Genomic DNA, 23,439 nt, shown 5'->3' on the forward strand with positions numbered 1-23,439 from the left:
CTCCGCCTTCAGCTCTTTCTGCTAAGAAGCAAAGTCTTGGATGTGTTAAGGTTTTCCTGTCCAGTTCACCAGTATCCCTTCTCCATCCTAGGGGACTAGAGGTTATTACAGCAGCTGCAACAGCAGCACCTACTATTAATTCTGGCTTCCTATCTCTGGATCACAGCTACTGGCTGTGTCTTGAAATCATAATACTGGTAGAGGTCTTGAAAGTAGAAGTTTTCCTAGGCAGTCAGTTCTGTCTTGTTTCGGGCAAGAGGATGCAATGGTTTTAAGCTCTTAGAAATTTCGAAATCTAAAGAATTCATGTATAATGCCAGAGTAATCATTTTTCCATTGGGGAACCTTGTTATTATTGAGTTGAAACTCCAGGAAGGTTGTTAGGTGAACACGGAATGAGAGTAAAATTGGGTAGGGTTTTTGCACACATTACTGAAAAAAAATTTTGTGTGGAACACCCCACACAAGTTGCCATAGTAAAATGATTTCCACATAGTCCAGATTTTCCATAACAGTGCTGATTAAATATGAAGTATTTAATTTTTGGTTAGAAAGTATGATCACAATATATATATATATATATATATATATATATATATATAAAAGTATATCTTTTCAGTAACAAAAATACAGTATTTTTTTTAATTGGAGTATAACTGCTTTACATTGTTGTGTTGGTTTCTGCTGTACAATGAAGTGAATCAGCTATATGTATACTTATATTCCCCTCTCTCTTGGACCTCCCTCCCACCAGCCCCCCATCCCACGCATCTAGGTTGTCGCAGAGCACCGAGCTGAGCTTCCTGCACTTTATAGCATGTTCCCGCTAGCTATCTATTTTACACATGGTAGTGTATATATGTCAATCCTAATCTCGCAATTCCTCCCACCCTCCCTTTCTCCCCCTGTGTCCACATGTCCATTCTCTATGTCTATGTCTATATTCCTGCCCTGCAAATATGTTCATCTGTACCATCTTTCTAGGTTCCACATATATGCGTTAATATACAATATTTGTTTTTCTCTTTCTGGCTTACTTCACTCTGTATGACAGGCTCTAGGTCCATCCACATCTCTACAAATGACCCAACTTTGTTCCTTTTTATGGCTGAGTAATATTCCATTGCATATATGTACCACAGCTTCTTTATTTATTCATCTGACGTTGGACATTTAGGTTGTTTCCATGTCCTGGCTGTTGTAAATAGTGCTGCAATGAACATTGGGGTACATGTGTCCTTTTATTTTTTTTTTTACTTTTTTTTTTTTTTTTTTTTGGGTTTATTTATTTATTTATTTATGGCTGTGTTGGGTCTTCGTTTCTGTGCGAGGGCTTTCTCTAGTTGCGGCAAGTGGGGGCCACTCTTCATCGCGGTGCGCGGGCCTCTCATTATCACGGCCTCTCTTGTTGCGGAGCAGAGGCTCCAGACGCGCAGGCTCAGTAGTTGTGGCTCACGGGCCCAGTTGCTCCGCGGCATGTGGGATCTTCCCAGACCAGGGCTCGAACCCGTGTCCCCTGCATTGGCAGGCAGATTCTCAACCACTGCGCCACCAGGGAAGCCCATGTCCTTTTAAATTATGGTTTTCTCAGGGTATATGCCCAGTAGTGGGATTGCTGGGTCATATGGTAGTTCTGTTTTTAGTTTTTTAAGGAACCTCCATACTGTTCTCCATAGTGGCTGTATCAATTTACATTCCCACCAACAATGCAAGGGGTTTCCTTTTTCTCCACACCCTCTCCAGCATTTATTGTTTGTAGATTTTTTGATGATGGCCATTCTGACCGGTGTGTGGTTATACCTCATTGTAGCTTTGATTTGCATTTCTCTAATAATTAGTGATGTTGAGCATCTTTTCATACGCCTCTTGCCCATCTGTATGTCTTCTTTGGTGAAATGTCTATTTAGGTCTTCTGCCCATTTTTTAATTGCTTTATTTGTTATTTTGATATTGAGCTCCATGAGCTGTTTGTATATTTTGGAGATTAATCTTTTGTCTGTTGATTCATTTGGAAATATAAAATACAGTATTTATATCCAGTTGTGAGATGTGAAAATGAAGTAATGAGACTCTAGGTTATTGGGTTTGCTAAAGAAAATATCATACATATAACCTCTATGATCAGTTGTGCTCTCCATCCAATCTTGGAATCTTTTCATGGATCCAAGAGCAACATCCTCACCCCCTCTCTAGTGGGGATGTGTAAACCCTCAACTCCCCATCCCACAACTTTCCCTCTCACTCTTGGTAGATGATCTGATTGGCTTTGCTTAAGTCAACTGCCCATCCATTGGCTGGGGAAGCAGAGGGTGTCTAAATTAAGAATGTAACTCCCCCCAAAGCAAGGAGGGAATGGATGCTAGTGGCCATAGGATACAAACTCCTTGGCATGCATACATGAGCCATCATAATAAGGCACTGCCTAACTCTTCAGTATGCTCTCCTATCCCCTCTCTCTTCATACCCAGTAGTCACATATAACTCACACTCTTTGCCATCTGCATACTTTTGTACTACCATTCCCTACACTTAGCTGGTGGTCTCCAGTTCAATTTTCAAGACCCTGTTCAGTCATTAGCTCTTTATTTTGTATTTTTATTTTTTTAGGTATCCGTTCTTTAGAAATTCTTCTCTGACAACTCCCTTTTTCTCCCTCGCCTCCGCTCCAGGTTGGATGCCCTTCTCACGTGTTCCCATACCACCCATAGCATCATGATGTGTTCAAACTGTCTGTTCTCTTGTCTTTTTCCCGTTTGTCTGATGCACAGTGAGGCCAAACAATACCAAAACGTCACAGTTTGTAACAGAGAAAGGTTTATTTCAAGGCCATGCAAGGAAATGGGTGGCTCACGCCTTAAAAGCCCCAAACTCCCCGAAAGTTTTTAACAAAGCCCTTTTACAGGAAAGGTGGGGGAGGGACATGATTAGTTGTTGCAAACTTCTTGGTGTCAGATCCTTTGTTCTTGAGGTCAGGTCATGGTCAGGTAACTACGTTTCTGTAAATCTCCACCAAACAAATGTTAGTCTCTGTTCTGACAAGAAAAGGGCAAGGTCCCTAGGCAAAACTTCCACCCTCCGAGGTCCAGGTCCTGGCTAGGAGGAGGGGGTGCCTGCAGGGGCCGGTTACCCTGCCCCAGAGCGTTTGTCCAGCACCGTCTGGGTCCTCCCACCAGTGCCCAGGCCTGGCTGAAGAGGCAGCTCCCTCAGGGCCAGGTCCCCAGACCCTACCCAGCTGTCATCGCTGAGGGAGCCTGGCGCCCAGGACCCAACTGGCCCTTAGGTCGCTCAAATGGCGGGGGCCAGGTCCCGCAGACTGCGATCCAGACAGACTGCAGATGCAGAGGTTGCAGAAGGGGCCATAGAGGGGGGGATGGGGAAGAGGTTCACCGCTGCCTTAAGGCCTGGGTGCAGCCAGTGGGCGGCCTTGGAGAGGGCTCTAGAGTCCTGCAGGACACAGCCCCCAGCCTGTTCCCTGGGCCCCCCAGCTCACCCGAGGCCAAGTGAGCTGGAGGGCCCTGGGGAGAAGGCCGGTATCTGCCTCTTACCCCAGTCTCCGCCTGACTACCACCACTCGGCCGACCATTGGCTGAGCAGGACCTCTAGCTGCTGCTCTAACCTTCCCGAGTTAGTGGTCTTGCAGTAACCATTGCCTGGTAATGGGTTGCCCAATAACGGCGCCCAGCAACTGGCCGAGTGCTAATGGCTGCACGTTGCCCTGCTCTATTACAAGCTCACAACTCAAACAGTATTTGATTAGAACAAATGGCAATGTCATATCATTCAACCTAATAGACCAAATGCCTTTCCAGACAATCATCATAGAATGTTAAAGATATGTATATTTCAAGGGTCAAGTTTTAATATAGTTAATAATTGTTACTGTTTCATCTATGACTTTCTTAAATGAAACTGGCTTTTTCTTTTTCTTTTTCTGCAAAGAGTTGTGGTGAAGAATACAATGACTACAGTTTAAAACAAAATAAAGTAAAATAAAATAAAAGACGTGATGTCTGGAGCTCCAACAACAATTTTGGCCCAAATTTGGGGATAGAAGCCAAGCAGTAAGTATAGAGCAGAGTTTGGATCCCTGGGGTACCTACTTAACACTTTCTGAGAGAGGGGAAAAAAGCCATATGTGTTTAAGATGTTGGAATTTGGGGATGCAGGTGAACCCATCAGTCCATCTGTTAACAGCTAGTGTGTGATTGACTGCTGGGCTTTGCTCTAATCCCAGTATTCCCATCCCTTGCAGTGTCCTTGGGAACATCCTGGGACTAGCTGGAGGCCAGGTGGCCAGTAAGAGTGGGGCTGGACCAGGATGATAATAGAGGGAGAAAAGGCGAGAAATAGACACCAGGTCCAGGGCGGAGAGGCTAGCCAAGCCCCATACTCTGTCAGCCCTCGTCCGTACTCCTTTCCCTTCCTTCTCCCACCGAACTCCGGTGTCCTCTGGGGAGAGCAGCGAGAGTCAGAGCCGGACTTCGGCTACCCGCAGCCGTGCAGAACCGAGCCCGAGTCCACCCACGTTATCAGGCCCCCTCTCGCGTCCCTGCAGCCAGCTAGAGCCACGCCGCCACCGCAGCCCGCCGCCCGCTTTGAAAGCGCCCGGAGCTTCCACTCGCGTCATGGGCTGTGTCGAGCTGCCATTCGCCAGCGCGCGTCACGTGCAGCAGCGCGCGGCGGCGATTGGTGCGGTACGAGGAGGCGGGGGCGGACCGGGGACCACAGAGCCAGAGTTGCCTCAGACCCGAACGCCCAGCGGTGGTGAGCGGTCTGCGAAGTGGGAGGCCTGGTAGAGCAAGGCCGTGAGGGGCGGTAGTGTTGCTTATCCTGCTGCGGTGGGCGGCGGGGCCTCTGGGACACCCCGGCGAAGCGCGGCCTGTTGGGTTCGGTTGAGGCTGGGGCCGGCGGGAGGGGAGCGAGTGGGGCGGGGCCGGCGGGGGAAGCTGCGAAGCTGACCCGCCCGCCGCTGCTAGGACTCTGGATGAGAAGCCGGGGAAGAGGTGCGCGACTTGCAGCTAACGTAGCTGCGCCTGCGACTCCAACACCGTCTTAAACGTCTGGATCAGCACGTGGTGAGTGCTGGAGGGCACCTCAGTGAGGGGGACTGGTCTGGGTCTCGGGGCTGCAGGGCCGGGGCGCGAGGGGCCGCCCTCAGCCCCCACCCAGGACCCGACCTGGATCTCGAGAAGCTGAATGTCGCCATTCTCCTGTAGAAGCTCCTGATTTTTAAATGTTAGTAACTAATTAAAAGTAAATAAGTAAACACGGGGGGAACCAAACAAGTTGACGGGCCGATTCCAGACCATCAGTTTGTGACCTATGTAGACCAGATTCTCTTCCTAATTTGTGGTGTGACCTTGACCAAGTCACGTCTCTCTGGGATGGGCATTCTCAACATGGGTAATAGTGCTCATATACCTGGGGGTCAGAAAGGTCTTAGAAAATACAATGGCTTGTGGCTTTGCAAAGGGCCACAGAATATAAGCAGATGTACATGTGGCGTTAAAATGTTAATAGGGGCTGGGGGATTAGAAGAGAAAATGCCTAGAAAGGCTCCTGGGGGAGAGAGTGGGGAAATGAGAAAAAGGTGAGAAACACTGCTTTAAGGGAAGAGGTAAACAGACGTTCCTGTGATAGTTGTATATATTAAAAGATTAAAACAAACTAGCACTTATAGATTGAGAGTTGGAAGAACCTGAGAGGTCATCTAACTATTAGAAAAGTTTTGTGACACCATACGCGTACACACACATAATTTTACTTGGTCTCCAAAACAAACTGTCATTCCACTTTCTATAATGAGAAAATTGAGGGTCAAAGGGTTTGCGTGATGTGCTGCAGTCAGAGCTATTAAATGGAAGAACTGGGATTTAAACCCAAGTCTCTATGGCTCCAAACCAACCTACTCATCACGTTGCCTCTCAGCCTGTGGTCCAATTATGTCCCAACCAAGAATTCTACTTTGTGACTTTTTAAAAATGAAGATTCCCAGCACCCCCCACTCCAGAAATGTGAATTCAGTATCTGGGACCGGGACCGGGAATCTGCATTTTAACAGCTTTACTAGGTGATTCCATTTTGGTGATCCAGGGGCCATTTGGAGAACAACTACTCTAGTAGTTGTTCTAATTTCCGACCCAGTCCCCAGTACCCATGTCCTCATGGGATTGTACCCTAGGGATTCAAAATTCTCCTTCCAGAGCAGAGATTCCATCTCCTCTTCCAGATGGGTGACCAGCCAAGCTTTAGGAGGAAGTCCTTTGTTGGGAGAAGCCAAAGTTTATGAGATAGCACCTTGCACAGCTCTGTTTGAGAAAGTGCTGACAAATTTGCTTTTCTGTCTTTCTCTCCCTTCCTCCCCCCCTTCTTTCCTTCCTTCCTTCCTTCTTTCCCTTCCTTTCTTTCTTCCTTCTTTCTTTCCTCCTCCCTCCCTTCCTTCCTTACCTCCCTCCCTCTCTCCCTTCCTTCCTTCCCTCCCACCCCCCTCCCTCCCTTCCTCCCTCCCTTCCTTCCTCCCTCCCTTGCTTCCTTCCTTTTTTTGTAGAGCTTCCTTCACTGCTATTCTGACCCTCCTGAAAAACCAGGCTCAGGCATTTCTTTTAAAGTTAATATTAAACTTTAAAACACCATGAAAAAAAGTTTAAAAGCCACAATTCACTCATAATGCTACCAGTCTAACAATGTTCATGTTCCGTTTTATTGTTCTACTGTTAATTAATGATCTCCCTCTTGTTAATCATTGAACAATCATAGATTGTGCAAGTTCACAAAATTTAGAAAATTCTTCCAAGAGATAGGCTTGAACTTCACAATTCCAATTGGAAATCAGAAAATTATGCTGAAGATAAACCTTAAATCACAGTTCTCTTGAAAGCATGTCTCATTCTTCTTCCAATTTCCTCAAAATCTGAAGGTTTTTCTTTAGTTCTAAAATAAATGGTATAGTGGGAATGAAAATGTATACACTGAAATATTTCTTCTCCAGTAACTTTATCTGTTCTTTGCCATATCACTTCAACCTCACCAAAATATATGTTTAATTACTTAATTTGCTTATATATTTCCTGTTCTAAAAAATGTAAGTTGAATAATCAAAACATTTCTTTGCAATTATTAACTATCATTTAATGCACTTTGTTGCTGAAAAGGTTTTAGTTTTCTGGCTCTTGTGGAGGCAATATGGGATAGAGAAAATAAAGTGGGTTTTGGTTTAAGGAAAACTTCATGTTCCAATCCCAATTCCAACACTTTAACCTTGGGCCATTGACTTCCTCTCTTTTTCTCACTTTGCTCATCTTTAAGATGGGGACAGTGCCACCAGGGTTTTATCTGAGACAGCATTTATAAAGCCACCGGAGTACTAAGCACAACTCTTTTTCTACTATTAGTTCTCTTTCTCCTTCACTCTTTTTAGAGCAAATTTGTGAGTTCCAATCCTGCTGTATAATATTTGAGGTCATTTTCATTTCCAAAAGAGATGCAGAGGTTTTTTCTGAGGATCTTCTATGTGTGAGGCGTAAACAAAATCCATAAGAATAATAGTGAACCACCTTTTAAATTTTTCTTTGGGAAATCTAAGGGCATAGACTATCTAGCTCTTTATCACATTTTGCTATGACCAAAATCATCCATTTGTTAATTCGGTAAACATTTATGAACACTTATTAGTGCCAGGCATCTAAATGTAGGGGATGTACCAGTGAAGAAGGCAAACAACGTCCCTTATCTTACAAAAATTATATAAGAAAAGGACAATAAATGAATAAAACAAGGTAATTACAGATTGTGATAAATGCCAGGACAATAAGACTATAAAGTGTCTCAGTGTTAACATGATAAGGAACTGTGTTCCTCACTGAGTGTAATTTGTAACAGATATTGGTTAGAAAATTCTCTAAAAAGTCTCAGTTAAGATTGTGAAAGTAGATTGTGTGTCAGAAAATGGAGAACTTAAGGAAAATAAGTGATCACAGTTAAAGATTACCGAGATCTGAAATACTGTACTTTTTACAATTGATGCAAGAGATGTGATTTACATTGGTTCCATAGAACTGTCAATGTTGATAGTTCTTCACCTTGACTTTAAAGAAGTTATAATGTTTTTCTTGGAAATTATTCCCTTTAATAGAAATTAACATGGGTACCTAGTTTGGTAGAAAATTGTGTCCAAAAAACATCTTCCTCTATGGTTTCTGTAAAATTTATTGATTCTTAAGCCCATGGGAATTTTAACACACACACAGTGAGTATGGACTGACCATTATAAAACAGGTGTCTAAGAAACTTTAGATATAAGTCCAGTAATTTTAGATATAATTTAGAAGTTACATATCTTTATTTTTCTAGTTGATCAAACAGTGATCAATCTGATCACAGTAAATTGAGCAAATTGGATTTTTTTAAAAACTGTGAATTTTGCAAGTGGCTAGTTACAATGATGAAAATTTTAAACTCCCTATCTACATACACTTGCATGAAAAAAATAACTTAAAAATATTAATAGGGATTCTGCTTTAGCATTTTCTCAGTTTGTTATTGATCATGTTTTCTGGGCTATGTAGTTAAGTATTTGGACATGCTTTTTTTGTCTTGGTTTAAAACCTAACATTTGTTCTCTTGGGTAATAAAGCTTTATGATTTTAATCCATAACTTTTTGAGTAGCAGGTTCTACCACAAGACCATCACCCAGCCTCATTCTAGCTGCTATGAAAGAATACTTCCTCTCTTTGTTCTTTCTCTTGGGTGTGAATAAGTATCAGTCTTTGGATCATACTTTCCTGTCTGGATGCTGCTGTGTTTATAGCACAAGGAGTTGACCATTGCAGGTGGAGAATGGTTTGGAGAAAACCCACAAATAGTACTTGAGGGAAACAAAGGCATGCCTTTTTGATCTCTGAGTCATTTCTATTCACTACAGTTCAAGCAGCACCGTTTCTTCTGCACACTTGATCTAATAATTTGTGGCACTCTACCCTTCAAAAGGAAGGTTATCTGGCTATATAAATGAACTGAGGACTTTATTTCATCAAAAATTTTTGAATACTTGCTCTGTGCTAGACATTATAGTAGTTTAAATGGATCTGTTATTATGGATTCAGTGGCAAATTTCTGTATGTTTAAGAAGGGCCATGTGATCTTAGCTACTCATGGAAACATTTTCTCATTTAGAAACATGCCTTTGCAAAGTCAATCTTGATTATGTTACTTTTATAGCTTTATAAAGGCTAATTCAGCTCTAGGTGGAAAATGTTCTAGAGAATTTATATTTTCTCCAATTAAAAAAATCAACTGTTCTAGGAATTAAATAGCCCAGTAGTTTAATTTAGTGTTGTGACTGTGGATTTTTTTTTTACATTTTTATTGAGTATAATTGCTTTACAATGTTGTGTTTCTGCTGTACAACAGAGTGAATCAGCTATATGTATACATGTATCCCCATATACCCTCCCTCTTGAGCCTCCCTCCCACCCTCCCTATCTCACCCCTCAGGTGGTCACAAAGCATCAAGCTGATCTCCCTGTGCTATGCAGTCGCTTCCCACTAGCTATCTGTTTTACATTTGGTAGTGTATATACGTCAATGCTTACTCTCTGTGACTGTGTTTTTATTTTATTCTATTCACAATACTGTTTCCCAAGAAGTTTTCATATAATATATATTGACTTTTAAAAATAATGTTTTCTAGGAAGAAAATAAAGGTATAAAGGTAATATATATTCGGTATCAAACTTAGAAAATATTAATAATCAGAAAATAAAATAAAATACACCCTGTTAATATTTTGATATATATTCTTCTGGTCTTTCTCTATGTACCTATTTTATTTACATATTTCTTTGATAAAAATGAGATCATACTCTGCATTCTATTCTACAGCTTGTATTTTTTAATCTAGTATTACATGGCAAATAAATATGCTTTTTTATACACATGATTCCCATTCTTTGTAAGCAGATGTTTTATTGCTAGAATAGGGACTACTAGAATCTATTTATTAAATTATTCTGCAGGATAAATCCAGAAACCCAATCTACCAACAAAATCCACTTCTCTGCTCCTTTCCGTCCTTAATTCTGTCCCCCTTACTCCCCACTGCCCATTCTCCCACCCCCAGGAGGGTTCTGTTGGGGGAGTCTCTGAAGGAAGGTTTATCTAGTCAGTTACATACTAACGCTTAAGATCTCATCTTTTCAAACCTTTTCAGCCAATCCTTCACAATTTTTATTTTTTACTTTATTTGCTAGAGAACCTGTTTTGTGAATGGCTGGGCTTATTCCTATTCTAAGGTCGAAATCTTATCCACCCTTTTTATAAACCATAACAGATTTCAACTTCCCATCAAGAGTGGAGTTGGGAGGGTTTGGAGTAATGTGGGAAAATAAAAGTCATATGCTGGAATTCTTGCTCAGAATTGTAGTGGAAGGGGAGATAACTGAATAAAAATATGTTTAGGGTTGAGTAATAGACATTCAAATTAAAAATTTTTGTGTTCCAAAGAAAATAGCCTAGTTTTTAAATTCCATTTTGCCTTTTGTGTATTACTTCAAACTTTCTAGCAGTTTTGTTATATTGTTTCTAATGTAGAAATATATTTGACTATTAAATATCCCTGTTTTGAAATATACAATATTTTTGTCTTCATTCTCAATGTCTTTATACTCTATGAGAAATTATATATAAATGACTCAAGCCACAGATTAAGTTTATATTGGATATTACAAACAATGGTAGGACTGGGTTTTAAATTGTAGCATGAAAGTAAATACCCAAAAGTGTACATAATTGTAACCAGTGCAACTATAGAATCTTTTGAAGACAAATTTATTTCTATAAAAGTAGAACATTTAAAAATTTAGAAAATACCAATAGGCCAAACAGAAAAAAACACTTAGCATCCCACCACTGTTAATATTCCATTAGTTTACTAATCTAATTTGCCTTTCTCTTTCCTAATCTATAGTGAATTCTATTCATAATGGTCATATCAAATGACAGCTCTCCTGTGAGTGCTTTAACTCTGTTTGAATTGAATATGTATACATTATCTTTTTTGAACCTGTTTTGTGAATGGATGGGCTTATTCCTATTCTAAGGTCGAAATCTTTTATCCACCCTTTTTATAAACCATAACAGATTTCAACTTCCCTTGCGTATCTATAGATATCTGGCACATCTTGTGTCTTTAGGGAAAAGTGTGAGCATACTAACTTTTTAAGTTTGTTTTAATAATCTGAGTGATAACAAAATAAGAAATAATATAAGTAATAATGGAAAATATAGAAATGTGTAAAGGAAAAAAGCAATCACACTCCCATTTTTGGTCAATTTCTTTCAAGTCCTTTTTCTCTGCCTATTTATTTTTACAAAGTATGTGTACAGTTTTTGTATTTGACTTCCTTAATAGAAGTGTTTTACCACTTTAAATCAATTTTTAATATTTTAATATGTCCCTGATATAATGTACTGCAGCTAATGCTAGCCCCTGTCTTTCCCAGCTCCTCCATCTGAATTCTCCTGCAGGCTAGGTTCTTCCCAGATGTTGATCATCCTGACATGGATGCTTTTTAATATTCACTGTCATCATTGCTGTCATTTCTTGAACACTTCTTATGTTTCTGTACTTTATATTGGTGGCTTATCTGAACAAGCTTACTTTATCATGTCCCGGTGAATGCTATTATTGGACTGCTATGTCTTCCTTTCTTCCCCATAGCTGAGTTCATTTTCTCAGCCCCTGTAATCTCCACATTTCCTCCATTCTATAAGTCTGTTTTGCACAGGTCCTACCATGCATCTAATTTAGCCTGCCTAATTTTGTCAGTAAAAAGCTGTAAAGAATCAACTGACTCTAGTTCAGTGTTTTCTTTCCTTTGAGCAAAAGCTCATTGAAAACAAAGATGATAAGCAGGACCACAGGGGAGGTTTTCTTCTCTCTGTAACTATTTGTGTGTGGTTCCTGGTGCACATGGGAGAAGTATTCTCATTTAGATAATTTTCTTCTCTTCTATCTTATGCAAATGATTAGATATTTCAAAACAGGGAAAACACAGTTCTAATTATTTGTGGATTTTTAAAGTGTGAATGCCATTAATGGTCTAAATTGCTATAAAAAGATTGTAGAATAATTATGCTTTTAGCTTGTACCTTTCAAAGTCTTGTTGTCTAATTGATTATTACTTGGATCAGTGGTAGACCTCCTAGATAGATAGACAAATCAAACTTCAAAATTCCTCACATTGGTGAAGATGGAAATAAAATTGAACTATTTTTCTTTATATTAAATTTTGGACTTAAATTTCATACTTTTTTTAAACTAACTTTTCTAGGTGACTATGACAATATAGACTAGAAGTAATATCCTTTTGTCACATAAGCGGTGAAATTTATTGGTTTCAGCAGAGTGAATCTTGTCGTATGGGCATTTGGGGAAGAGATTTTAACATATAGGAATCATTCACTTTGTGCCAGACATTGAGACCAAGGGAGCCTGGTACAGTATCCACCCTTCATTCCTAAGCCTATCCCTCAGGTCATAGTGAACAACCCTGACTCCTTTTCCACACTTCATTACTCCCTGGGTATATGCTTTCATCCTTTCTACCAGGCAATTATGTTTTTAAAGGTCAGGGCCTATTTTATTTATCCTTATATTCCCCATGACTGTCATAGTTCTTGGCATCTAGTAGCAGCTCAAATATTTATTATCTTGAATTGGACTGTTGTTCATGTGAGTCCCTAACTATCCTGGCCTCTTCCCCTCTAAACATATTCCAGTTTATCTGTCTTTTTTCAGTTATGTTCCTTGTATGTTCTGTCTTCCGACTTTGAAAAAAATATATTTGCACAAAGACACAATTTTACATGATTGAAAGTTGGAAAAATATCAAAGATGGCCTAATTTTATTATTATTGAGGATGTCAAAGTTTTCTCTTACCAGACAGTTATAACTGAAAACTGTATTATTTATTTTGTTGCTCAAATTGTTCCAGCATTTGCCATTGGGAGTTCTTTCAGTTGGCTGAAAGAACTTTGGCATAGTCCCAGCAGTTTGTGTTTTGAGCACTTTCCTACTTTCTGGCACTGTAGGATGCTCCAGGATCATCTTGTATATTCCTGGCTCCACCCCTAAAATCAGCCATTTCTTTTTGTTTGTTTTTGTTGTTGTTTATTTTTTCTTTTCCATTATGATTTATTACAAGATACTGAATATAGTTCCCTGTGCTGTACAGTAGGACCTTGCTGTTTATCCATTCTATATATAATAGTTTGCATCTGCTAGTCCCAAACTCCCAATCCATCCCTCCTGCACTCCCCTTCCCCTTGGCAACCACAAGTCTGTTTGCTATGTCTGTGAGTCTGTTTCTGTTTCATAAATAAGTTCATTTGTGTCATATTTTAGATTGCACATGTAAGTGATATCATGTGGTATTTATCTTTCTCTTTCTGACTTAACTTCACTTAATATGATAGTCTCTAGGTCCATCCATGTTGCTGCAAATGGCATTATTTCATTCTTTTTTATATAAAATCAGCCATTTCAACAAGGATCCCCAGATCCTTTTATTGTAGAATGGTATTAGAAACGAGGAATTGGTCTAATCTGCTCATCATTGAAACTGGGGTGTCACTGCCTTTAGGCCCTGTCAGTGTTAGAAAGTAAATGTATGTATATTAACCTGTGTATGTATACACATCTGTGTTATTTCTACTATTACTCATCAGTTCCTAAGTTAAGCTAAACAGGAATTCCCACTGATGTCTCAGACTCTAGTTCAGAACTACATGGTTCATTTTAGCCTCTTCCCCTTACTTATCTGTAAACTCCCATTCCAACAGTGAGAAATCTAGCTTCTACCATTCCCCATCTTTTTACTTATTTTATCAGTCGCAGTGTACAAGTACAGCAGTATCAGAATTGTTAACCAGTACCTCCTTGAGAAACAACATTACCAACTACAGTATAGTGTTTATATACAGTTCCTTTTGTTTTGTCCTACAGTCTCCAGTCATTTCCAAAGATACTTAGATCCGTTTCTCCCCATCCCCTCCAGTGGGGTTATGTCATACGTTTGTAATACAATTAAATTCTTTTGTCATAGTCTGCATTCCATGCTGATATTCCCCCCGTAGTCTGCATTCCATGCTGATATTCCCCCCGTCCACCCTCTTAGTTGAGTTTTTTTAAATTTTCATTTTAAAATATTACATTAAAGTTGATTCCTTGTGCTACAAAGTTCCGTGGGTTTTGACAAGTGGATAACATCATGTACCCATCACTGTAGTGCTAGACAAAATAGTTTAATGGCCCTAAAAAATTGTGCTTTACCTAGCCACTCCTCTGCCCTTTCCAGACCATTTACAAAAACTGATCTGTTTTCTATCTTTTCTAGAAAGTCATATAAATGAAGTCATACAAGATGTAGGCTTCTCAGACTGGATTCTTTCACTTGGCATAATGCATTTAGGATTTATCCATGATTTATCCATGTTGTTGCGTAGATTAATGGCTCTTTCTGTTTGATCACAGAATGGTGTTCGTAGCATGACTGTAACATCTTGGTTGTTTCCAGGTATTGGCAATTGGTAACTACGAATAGATCTTTTGCCCATTTTTTTTTTTATTTCAGTAGAAACTAAAAAATAGAATATCAAGGTTTAATTTTTAATTTCAAAGCAAAGTTCAGACAATACAGAAGTGTATAAAGGAAATAAAATAGAATAAATGCTCCCTTTTTGCTCCAGACCTAAATCTTTTAAAATAACTGGTGTTAACAAATTGACACATATGCTGCAGGTTTTTCCCCTGTGCTTCTAGTAACACAAATGCATTTTTTCTATAATTTTGAAATTTTTTACATATAAACCTAACTAGACTAAAATTATTACTCTGCAACTTGCTTTTATTTTTTATCACTTATCACTGTTTTATCACTGTATTATAGTCAGTGTTCCAGGTCAGTACATTTAAATCTAACTTGTTCCAGCTGGTTTTTATTCCATAAGAAATATATGCTATAATTTGCTCAACCATTTCTTACTCAGAAGTATTCAAATTAATACCAGTTTCTTGTCTACAAGAAAAATACTACAGTAACCACACTTTTATACACACTGATGGCCTTTTGGTTTTTTTCTTAAATAAAAATACGCTATATGGATATCTATAATTTTATAATTTACCAATATATAAACAGAAAAAAAGCAGTAGGCTTCTTGGGAATGGTAATCATATTCTATCCTGAAACCTATCCTTCTTGTCAGTCTTGCTCTCACTCTCACTCCTGCCCTCTCTCCTCACCATTTCCCTCTCTCATTTTGCCCATTAAAAAAAATTGGGTTGTTTTCTTATTCAGCCTTAAAAGTTTCTTTGTATATGCTGGAAACATGTCCTTTGTCAGTATGCGATTTGCAGATATTTTCTCCCAGTATGTCTTTCCTCCCTTCCTTCCTTCCCTTTTTTCTTTTCTTCCTTCCTTCCTTCCTTTCTTCTTCTTTCTTTCTTTCTTATTTATTTATTATTTTTGGCTATGTTGGGTCTTTGTTTCTGCGCGCAGGCTTTCTCTAGTTGTGGCGAGTGTGGGCTACTCTTCGTTGTGGTGTGCGGGCTTCTTATTGTGGTGGCTTCTCGTTGCGGAGCATGGGCTCTAGGCATGTGGGCTTCAGTAGTTGTGGCTCATGGACTCAGTAGTTGTGGCTCGTGGGCTCTAGAGCACAGGCTCAGTAGTTCTGGCACACGGGCTTAGTTGCTCCATGGCATGTGGGACCTTCCTGGACAAGGGCTTGAACCCGTGTCCCCTTCATTGGCAGGTGGATTCTTAACCACTGTGCCACCAGGGAAGCCCCCAGTATGTTTTTTCATTTTCCTAACAGTGTCTTTCACAAAGCAAAGGGCTTTGATTTTAATTAAGTCCAACTTAAAATTTTTTCTTTTATGAATTTTGCTTTTGGTATTGTACTTAAAAACTCATCGCCAAACCCAAAGTCATGCAGATGTTCCCCTACATTTTCTTCTAGAAATTTTATAGTTTCTGCATTTTACATTTAGGTCTGTGATCCGTTTCAAGTTAATTTTTGTGTAAGATGTGAGGTTCAATTTGTTGCATATGGACTTCCAATGTGTAGCATCATTTGTTGAAAAGACTGTTCTTTATCCATTGAATTGCTTTTGCTCCTTTGTCAAAAAATTGACAGTATTTTTGTAGGTCTGTTTCCATACTCTCTATTCTATTCCATTGACTGATGTGTCTATTCTTACCCTGTGTTTATTATTGTAACAGTGAGTCTTGAAATTGGGTAATATAAATCCTTCAACTTTTGTTCTTCTTTCCCAGAATTGAATTAGTTATTCTAGTACCTTTACCTTTTCATAAAATTTTAGAATATGCTTATGTATGTCTATTAAAAACCTGGCTGGAATTTCAGTAGGGATTTCATTAGGCCACAGAAAATTGACATCTTTACTGTGTTGAGTCTTCCAGGGCAAGAACACAAAATATCTCCTCTATTTATTTAGATTTTCTTTCTTTCATCAGTGATTTCTAGTTTTCTATGCTCAAATCCTGTACATATTTTGTTAGATTTACACCTAAGGACTTCATTTTGGGGGATGTTATTATAAATGTATTATTTTTAAAAATTCAAATTCTGAGTATTCGTTGCTGGTATATAGAAAAGCAGTTGACTTTCGTGTATTGACTATGTACCTTTTGACCTTGCTAAACTCATTCATTATGTACAGGAGTTATTTGGTAGATACTTTGGGGTTTTCTGCATAGATAGTTATGTTGTCTGTGATTAAAGCAGTTTTGCATATTTCTTCCTTTCTAGTCTGTATACCTTTCATTTCTTTATTTGAATACACTAGCTAGGACTTTTAGTATGAGGTTGAATTAGAAGTGGTGAGAAAGGACATCCTTGCCTTGTTCCTGATCTTAGGGGGAAAACTTAACATCTTGCTATTGAGGATAATGTTAGCTGTGATTTTTAAAAAATAATCTTTATTAGGTTAGTGAAGTTCCCTTCTATTCTTAGTTTTTTGAGAGTTTTTATCATGAATGGATGTTGAACTGTTTCTGCTCATGTATTAATATGATCACATGATTTTTCTTGTTCAATGTATTAAAATGATGAATTACATTGATTAATTTACATATGTTAAACCAACCTTGCAATTTTGGTATGAACACCCATGTGATTATGATGTATTACCCTTTTTATATATTGCTGGATTCAGTTGACTAATATATTTACATCTAAATTCATTAAAGATACTCTTTTATAGTTTTCTTTTTTGTAATACCGTTGACCCTTGAACAACCGGGGTTTGAACTGTGTGGATCCACTTATACACAGATTTTTTTCAATAAATACATACTACAGTACTGAACGAACCCTGGTTGGCTGACTCTGCAGATGTGGAACTGTGGATACCAAGGGCTGATTGTAAAGTTATACAAGCGGATTTTCAACTGCGTGGGGGGTCAACATCCCTAACCCCAACACTGTTCATGGGTCAACTGTATATTTTAGTTTTGGAATAGGTTAATGCTGGCCTTATAAAATGAGTAGGGAAGTGCTCTCCCATGTTTTCTGGAAGAGACTGTAAATGTGGTATTATTTCTTCCTTAAATACGTAGTAAAATTCACCAGTGAAACCATCTAAGCCTTGTGTTCTTTTTGTGTGTGTGTGGGGGTGAAGGTTTTCTACTAACTTAATTTCTTTTTTAGATATAGGGCTATTTATATTATCTATATTTCCTTAAGTAAGTTTCAGTAGTTTGTGCCCTTCAAGGACTGGTTCATTTTATCCAGATTATAAAATTTATGGGCACAGACTTGTTTGTAGTATTCCGTTATTATCTTTTCATGTCTTTGGTTTTAGTAGTGATGATACCTGTTTTATTCCTGATATTGTTAATTTGTAGTCTCCTCTTTTTTTTCTTGGTTACTTTGATTAGAGGTTTATCATCTCATTCCTTTTACTTTAGGTTTAATTCATTTTTCTTTATCTAGTTTCCTAAGTTGAAAGCTTAGGTTATTGATTTTAGAACTTTCTTCTTTTCTAAAATATATAATACTAAACATTTGTCTCTAAGCACTATGTTAGCTGCATCCCATAAATTTTGATGTATTTTTAAAAGTTATTTTTAATTGTAGTAAAATATACATAACATAAAATTTACCATCTTAACTATTTTAAGTGGTTAAATGATATTAAATATATTCATGCTGTGCAAGTTAAATTGTATTTTCATTTTTATTTTGTTTAAAATATTTTCAAATTTATCTTGAGACTTCTTAGCCCATATATAATTTAGAAGTATGTTGTTTAATTTCCAAATATTTGGGGCTTCCCTGGTGGCGCAGTCGTTAAGAATCTGCCTGCCAATGAGGGGGACATGGGTTCGAGCCCTGGTCCAGGAAGATCCCACATGCTGTGGAACAGCTAAGCCCATGTGCCACAACTACTGAGCCTGCGCTCTGGAGCCCAGTGCTCTGCAACAAGAGAAGCCACTGCAATGAGAAGCCCAGGCACCTCAATGAATAGTAGCCCCTGCTCGCCTGTTACTAGAGAAAGCCCGTGTGCAGCAACAAAGACCCAACACAGCCAAAAATATATAAAAAAATGATTTCCAAATATTTTGAATTGTCTAGCTATCTTCTATTACTGATTTCTAGTTTTATTTTGGTATGCTTTGAGAACGTGCTTTGTAAGGTTTCTGTTCTATTTGTTAAATTATGTTTTATGTACCAGAATGTTGATGAATGTTCTGTGTGTGCTCCTGTTGTTAGATGGAATGTTCTATAAATATCAGTTGTATCAAGTTGATTGATAGTGCTGTTCAGGTCGTCTGTATTCTTACTGATTTTCTGCCTACCTGTTCTATCAATTACTTGGAAAAGGGTGTTGAAGCCTCCAGTTGTAAATACAGTCATCCCACTTATCCACAGTGGATTGGTTCCAGTATCCGCCCCCCACCCCCGCCCCCAGATTCCAAAATCCATGGATGCTCAAGTCCCTTATATAAAGTGGTGTTGTGTCTGCATATAACCTATGCATATCCTCCCATATACTTTAAAACATCTTTAGATTACTTACAATACCTAATACATTGTAAATGCTATGTAAATGGTTGTAAATACAAGCTGAAGTCTATGTAAGTAGTTACAGGTATGTAGCAAATTCAAGTTTTGCTTTTTGGAGCTTTCTGGAATTTTTTTTCCAAATATTTTCCATCCATGGTTGGTTGAATCCATGAATAGGGAACCTGTGGGTATAGAGGGCTAACTGTAGGCAATTTGTCTATTTCTCCTTTCAGTTTTATCAGTTTTTGCTTCATGTTTATAAAGTTTATGCTATCAGTTCTCAAATTTGGGCATATTATCAATTTTGAGTCAATTTTTGTTTGTGGTATGAGAGGTCATTAGAGGTTCCTGTTTTTTGCATAGGGATATTCAGTTGTTTCAGCACACTTTGTTGAAAAGAGCATACTTTTTTCTACTTCACTGCCTTTATATCTTTGTCAAAAATCGGTTGTCCAGTAGGTGTGGGTATATTTCTGGACTTTCTTTTTTCTTGTTGCATTGCTCCATTTATCTGGCTTTATGCTACTACCTCACTGTTTTTATTGCTGTTGGAAGTATTAGACTGAAAACTTTTCTTGTTCAAGTTGTTTTGGCTACTGTATTTCCATAAGTTGTGTAATTGGCTTGTCAATTTCTGCAAAAAAACCTCATGAAATTTTGGTTGAGATTGTGATGGATCTATAGGTCATTATGGGGAGAACTGATATCTTAGTCTTCTGAACTACTAACACAGTAGATCTTGCCCCTTTTTAAGGTCCTCTTTATTTTTTCTCAGTAGTGTTTTACAGTTTTCAGTATACAACCTTTTCACATCTTTTGTTAGATGTAGCCCTAAATATTTCATTCTTTTTGATGCTATTGTAAATGTGCTTTCTAATTTCAATTTTATTATTTATGATTTATATAAAAATATGATTAATTTTTGTATGTTAATCATGTAACCTTGTTAAGTTGGCTTATTTCTAGTAGGTTTTTTGTGGATTGCATCAGATTACATAGTTGATGTGTCATCTCTGAATAAACATAATTTTGCCTCCATACTGTATTGTGTAAAAGTGGTAAGAGTGGACATGCTTTTCTCAGTGGGGGAAATACGTTAAACTGAATGAAATTTCAACATATCAAAAACTTGGGAGCTGCCTAAAGCACTGCTGAAAGAGGATGCAAGGCTGCTTCAGTATTTGAAAATCAGTATAACTGACCATATTAACAGGTTAAAGGGACAAAAGTCACACAATTATATCAGTCAGTGCAGAAAAAGCATTTGACACAATTCAACACTGACTTATTAAAAACTCTCAGAAAGTTAGGAATAGAGGGGAACTGCCTCAACTTGAAAAAGAGCATCTTTTTCTTACAGACCTTATAGAAGTAGAATTTATATTTAGTTTAAACTTACAGAAATACAGTTGTTTTTGTATATCAATCTTGTATCCTGACAACTTGCTGAACTTGTTTATTAGTTCTAATAGTTTTTTTTTTTTAGTGGATTCCTTAAACTCTTCTAAACATCACATTATCTGCAGATTGAAATTCTTTTATTTCTTCCTTTGCAATATGGAAGACTTTTATTTCTTTTTCTTGCATTATTGCTCTGACTGGAACCCCCATTACAGTGTTGAACAGAAGTGATAAGAGTGTATGTCTGTCTGGTTCTGGATCTTAGGGGAAAGCCGTTTGTATTCCACCGTTACTTATGATGTTAGTTGTGGGTTTTTCATAGGTGCCCTTTGTCAGTATGAGGAAATTCCCTTGTAATGCTAGTTTATTGAGTGTTTTTATCTTGAGAGGATGTTGGTTTTTGTCAAATGCTTTTTGTGTCTGTTGAGATGATCATGTCGTTTTTGTCTTTTATTCCACTGATATGAGGTATTTTGTTGATTTTGAATGTTACACCAACCTCATGTTCCTGAGATAAATTCCATTTTATCATGGTGTATATACTTTTCTGTATGTTGTTGGATTTGGTTTGTTGCTAATATATTTTGAGGATTTTTTTCCTCCATATTCATAAGAGATACTGGTCTATAATTTTCTTGTGATGTTTTTCTCATTTTAGTATCAGTGTAATTCTGTACTCATAGAAGGAATTGTGACATGTTCCTCCTCTTCTATTTTTTGAGGAGCTTGTAAAGGATTGGTGTTAATTCTTTAATGTTTGGTAGAACTCACCAGTAAAACCATCTAGACTTGGTGCTTTTTTTGTGGCAAGTTTTTGGAATAATAAGTTTCTTTACTTGATATAGGTCTATTCAGATTTTCTATTTTTTCTTTGTTTTAATTACTTTTTTATTGAGGTAACATTGGCTTATAGCATTATATAAGCTTCATGTGTGCAATAATATACTTCTGCTTCTCTATACATTACAGCTCACCAAAAATTTAGTTTCCATCTGTCACCACATAGTTGATCCCCTTTACCCATTTCACCCCCCTGCCACAACACACCTTCCTCTCTGGTCACCACTATGCTCACTATATCTATGTTTGGTTTAGTTTATTCAACTTCCTAAAATTTGTTTTTTATATTCCGCATGAGTGAAATTATATGATATTTGTCTTTATTCATCTGACATATTTCACTTAGGATAATACTCTCAAGGTCCATCCATGGTGAAAGAAATGGCAAGATTTCTTTCTTTTTTTATGGCTGAGTAGTGTGTATTCTAGTATATATACATCTAGTTGTCTGTCTACACCTTCTTTCTCCATTCATCACAAGATGGGCAATTAGGTTGTATTCATATCATGGCTATTGTACATAATGCCACAATGATCACAGGGGTCCGTGTATCTTTTGGAGCAAGTGTTTTTGTATTCTTTGGATAAATACCCAAAAGAGGGATAGCTGGATCTTATTGTAGTTCTATTAATTTTTTGAGGAATCTCCATACTGTATTCCCTAGTGGCTACACCAATTTACATTCCCACCAATAGTGTATGAGCGTTCCCTTTTCTCCACGTTCTTGCTAAAACTTGTTATTTCTTGCCTTTTTGATAATAGCTTGTTAATTTTAACAAGCATGAGTTAGTATCTCATTGTGGTTTTGATTTGCATTACTCTAATAAGTAGTGCTGTTAATGTCTTTTCAAGTGCCTGTTGGCATTCTGTATGTCTTCTTTTGGAAGCTCCTTTGCCCACTTTTAAATAAGGTCATTTGGTTTTTTTGTTGTCAAGTTGTATGAATTCTTTATATATTTTGATATCAATCCCTTATTGGATATATGATTTACAGATATCTTCTCCCATTCAGTAGGTTGTCTTTTCGTTCTGTTGACATTTTCCTTTGCTGTGCAGAAGCTTTTTAGTTTGATGGAGTCCTGTTAATTTTTGCTTTAGTTTCTCTTGCCTGAGGAGACATTATCTAGAAAGATAATAAGATCAGTGTCAAAGAGCATACAACCTATGTTTTCTTCCAGGAGTTTTATGGTTTCAAATCTTACATTCAAGTCTTTAATCTACTTTGAGTTGATTTTTGTGTATGATGTGAGATAGTGGTCTAGTTTCATTTTTCTTTTTTTGCATGTGATTGTCCAGTTTTCCCATCACCATTTATTGAAAAGACTAGGCTTTCTCCATTGTATTTTCTTTGCTCCTTTGTCATACATTAGTTGTCCATATATGTGTGGGTTTATTTCTTGCTCTCAGTTCTGTTCCATAGATCTATGTAACTTTTTCTGCCAATACCATGCTGTTTTGTTACTATGGCTTTGTAATATTTGAAATCGGGGTGTGTGATACCTCCAGCTTTGTTTGTTTTTTTTTCCATCAGGGTTATTTTGGCTATTCAGGGGTCTTTTGTGGTTCCATATAAATCTTAGAAGTTTTTGTTATGTTTCTGTGAAAAATGTCCTTGGAATTTTTGATAGGGATTACTTCAAACCTGAGATTGCTTTAGGACACTTGAGCAATGTTAATTCTTCCAATCTGTGAGCACAGAGTATATTTCCATTTATTTATCTCTTCTTCAGTATCTTTCAACAGTGTGTTATAGTTTTAAATGTACAGATCTTTCACCTCCTTGGTTAAATTTATTCCTAGATATTTTATTCTTTTTGTTGTGATTGTAAGTGGGGTTATTTTCTTAATTTCTCTTTCTGTTAGCTCAATGTTAGTGTGTTAAAAACAGCACAAATTTGTGTATGTTGATTTTGTATTCTGCAACATTGCTGTGTTTATTACTTCTAATAGTTTTGTGGTGGTGTCTTTAGGGTTTTTAATATATATAATCATACCATCCACAAATAGTAACAGTTTTTTATTTCTTTTTCTTATCTAATTGCTCTACCTAGGACTTCCAATGCTATGTTGAATAAGAGTGGCAAGAGTGGGCATCTTTGTCTTATT

General features: G+C 37.7%; 1 protein-coding gene across 5 annotated transcripts in view; it reads left to right on the plus strand.

Moving 5' to 3' along the window:
• Positions 1 to 4,706: 4,706 nt before the first annotated feature.
• PTPDC1 (protein tyrosine phosphatase domain containing 1) overlaps positions 4,707 to 23,439 on the plus strand; it is an 88,169-nt gene continuing 69,436 nt past the window's right edge. For 2 of the 5 annotated variants that reach the window (XM_082469676.1, XM_082469681.1), the window contains exon 1: positions 4,736 to 5,075. The gene's annotated coding sequence lies outside the window, so the exon portion shown is untranslated. Of the gene's footprint in view, positions 5,076 to 23,439 lie in introns of all 5 variants that reach the window. The other 3 variants (XM_082469678.1, XM_082469677.1, XM_082469679.1) reach the window with 3 other exon arrangements.

Source organism: Balaenoptera physalus (genome assembly GCF_965194825.1).
Source record: "Balaenoptera physalus genome assembly, chromosome: 7".
Classification (NCBI taxonomy): Eukaryota; Metazoa; Chordata; class Mammalia; order Artiodactyla; family Balaenopteridae; genus Balaenoptera; species Balaenoptera physalus.